General features: G+C 35.9%; 1 pseudogene; it reads left to right on the top strand.

Annotated features, from left to right (window-relative positions):
- The first annotated feature begins 521 nt into the window (after positions 1–521).
- On the top strand, positions 522–2953 carry LOC125858817 (vesicle-associated protein 1-2-like; annotated as a pseudogene).
- Positions 2954–3212: the final 259 nt, after the last annotated feature.

Below are 3212 nucleotides of genomic sequence, written 5' to 3'. Positions count from 1 at the left end.
AAGGAAAGTTAAGATCAAAGTCAAGAGAAGTCAAGAATCAAGTTAAGAGAAGTTCATAAAGTTTTCCAAAAGTCATTTGCAAACGTTTTAACTTTGTTTTAAGACTTAAGTTTTGAGTTCAGTAAAGAGTAAAGTTGAAGTTCTTTCTTCAAAAGTACATGGGGACTATGCATTCCCAAAGAGTTTAAAATGTTTTCACATTTAAACAAGAAAGGAAACCTCGATTTTCAAAGAGCCTTCGGGCTAGTTTTCAGAAAAGAGAAATAGCTTTCTAAATGAAACAAGCAGGGAAACTGAGATTTCCAAGATAACCTTTGAGCTAAGTTTTTGAGCACTAATCTCAAATCACAGAAGTAGTATTGAGCACCGATATGGGGATGCGAGTTCATATAACTCAAGTCTCCATAAACCATGTAGCCATCATGGGTAGAAAATGGTCATACTTTTTAGATGAATCCTTTTCGCATAGACTAGTGGATCCACTTAGTGAGTTAGCTTCCTATATCACGGCAAGGTATAGGATGGGCCTCGACAGCGTGAGGTAAAGCGCTGTTACATCACTATAGTTCTTAAGTGATTGTTGTCAGTTAGAGAAACTCCCACAGCAGTAGTAGCATGGTTCCTCAAGGGGTTCTGCTTAGTGTGAATGGGGGTATGAGACTTCATTCATGCATTGCACAAGTAGACTTTGAGAGGTTGCATGGTTTGTCTTTTTATTTTATTTTATGATATTATGATTATCAATTGACAGCATGTTTTCAACAGTTTTTCTTTATATTGCACTTGTTTTAAACTGCTTTATAATGAAATGAGTTTAGTTAAGTATTCAAGAGTTGAGAAGAGCCAAGGTAAGTGTTTCTTTCATAATCTCTTTCAAGCCTATGTTGTTTTAACATTCCAACTCGCATATTCGTACATTCAATGTACTGATTATAGTTGGCCTGCATCGTATTATGATGCAGACACAGGTAACTGGAATCGGCATCCAGCGCATTCGTTGATCCAATGAGCAGTTCAGAGTCTGTTGGTGAGCCTCTTTGCATTCCAGATGACTCCTTTACATTGCTTTCAGTTTTAGTATTAGTTCATTAGGATGTCATGGGCCTGTCCCGACATCCATCTCAGTTGTTTAGAGGCTTCATAGATAGTTAGACAGTTAGTTAGTTAATTCAGCTGTCTTTACTTTTCATTTCATATGTTAAAGACTTGAGTTTGCCTTAATGGCCAGTTTAATGTTCCTTTATAACATTCTAGTTATTTCATAAATGTGTATGTGATGAGTTAAGTCTTCCGCTGAGTTAGTAAGCCAGGCCAAGGGTTCGCTTGAGGCCAGCAATGGTCTTCGAGTGCCGGCCACGTTCAGGGTGTAGGCTCGGGGCGTGACAGTATTGATTAACATACCACAAACAATACTGTTTTAAGAAATATAGTCACAAGAATATTACACAACTCTTTCACAAAAAAAACTAACATTTCTAAGTAAATAATATAATGTGTTGCCATACAATCCTAAAAACAAGATAATCAATTTGTCATTTTTTTCAAAGTATTCCAACTTGCATCTTGACCAGTAAACGAATGTCTCCAAATCCTGTAAAACGTACAAAATAAATTTGTTTAGAAAAAAAAGAAATTATGTGCACAACCAAATTAGACAATATTTTATTGTTGATAAGAAATAAGAAATTATGTGCACAACGAAACACTTCAAAGTCATTCAAATTATTGTTAGAAGGCTATCTTTTCTTTGGAGAATCCCTTGCTATGCTCGGCTAAGGAACCTAAGAACTTACTCACAAACTCACAAGAGAACTCATAAGTATGTCTGTTAAGTCTTCTTCTCTCCCAAATCCATTAAGCTGGTCCTACTCACGAGAATTCAGAACTAGGAACATAAAAAAATAAAATAAGGATACCTTATATAACAACATGAGTGCACGCAGAACCTTGATGTTCAAGTCCAATAACTGAAGTCAAATGATGTTGATCCTGAAAAAAATTTCCGAACTTGATGTATTGTCATAATAGTAATTAATAATACATAGTTTCTTTGGATTCTTACAGTTTGGACCCAATTCACATAATTGATAGCTGCAAGATAGATGCTTGATAATGATTGATTATGCTGGGATATAGATTCTTATCCTGCATAATAGCTGCCCCAAATTCAAGTGAGCACCTGGAAATCAATCATTTGAAAATTTACTGCTAAAACTGTAGCAACCATACAACAACAACAAACCTAGTGTAATCACACAAGTAGAGTCTAGAGAGTGTGGTGTTGTTAAAGTGCAACAATGATATCAGGAAGAACAATTCCAATGATTATATTGCTTTCAAGGTGAATACAACAAATCCAATGAAATAGTGTAAGCCCAACACTTGAATTGTCATGCCTCACTCTTCCAACGATATCATAGTTACAATGCAACCGCAGAAAGAGGAACCACCAGTGATGCAATGCAAGGATAAATTCCGGCTTCAAAGTTTTGCTGGCAGCCCTAGAACTACTGCAAAGGACATTAATCTCGAGATATTCAATAAGAAGTCGGAGAACTATATAGAGGACTGCAAGCTGAAATTGATTTACATATGTTCCACCTCAAGTGCCACTGCATGTAAGGGAGGGGTCTGAGGAAGGTTCTTCTCCTAGGGCTATAGTATCCGAATATAGCACTGTAAATATATCCGAGCTTAGTAATATTTCAAGGTGATATAATACACAACAAGACAGCTCGTTTGAGACAAAGGCACTAATTTGAAATCTGACAGAGGGGAATAGTTCTATTATGCAGCAAAAAAACAAGCTTCAGCAAGAACTGAAGCTCTTTAGACGGGAACATAACAGAAGTCGTGGTGGTATATATATATCCTATCTATATATGTTCTCATTATGGCATTGCTGGATATCCTTCTGGGCTATCTTCTCAAAGAGACATAAACCTTACACATTCTTGCTATTTTCAATGCTCTAGTTGTTTGAAAAATTTCAGAACCTTAAGTCAATTAGTTGTCTGGTTGACTTAAATGTGTACAAGTTAATTTCATTAGTTTTGTTGTAATGGCCTTGTGCTTCAAGCAATCATCATATGACCAACTAGTTTGACATTCTATTTTTGGCAACTCGATAAGACAACATTAGTATACTGATCAAGTGTATTTCCTAAGTTATGAATACATCCAAGCGTTAGATACTATTGATAAGTCATTGT

The sequence above is a fragment of the Solanum stenotomum genome, chromosome 3 (assembly GCF_019186545.1).
Source record: "Solanum stenotomum isolate F172 chromosome 3, ASM1918654v1, whole genome shotgun sequence".
Lineage (NCBI taxonomy): Eukaryota > Viridiplantae > Streptophyta > Magnoliopsida > Solanales > Solanaceae > Solanum > Solanum stenotomum.
Note: the sequence above shows the minus strand (reverse complement) of the source record. Positions and strands in the feature narration are given on the sequence as shown.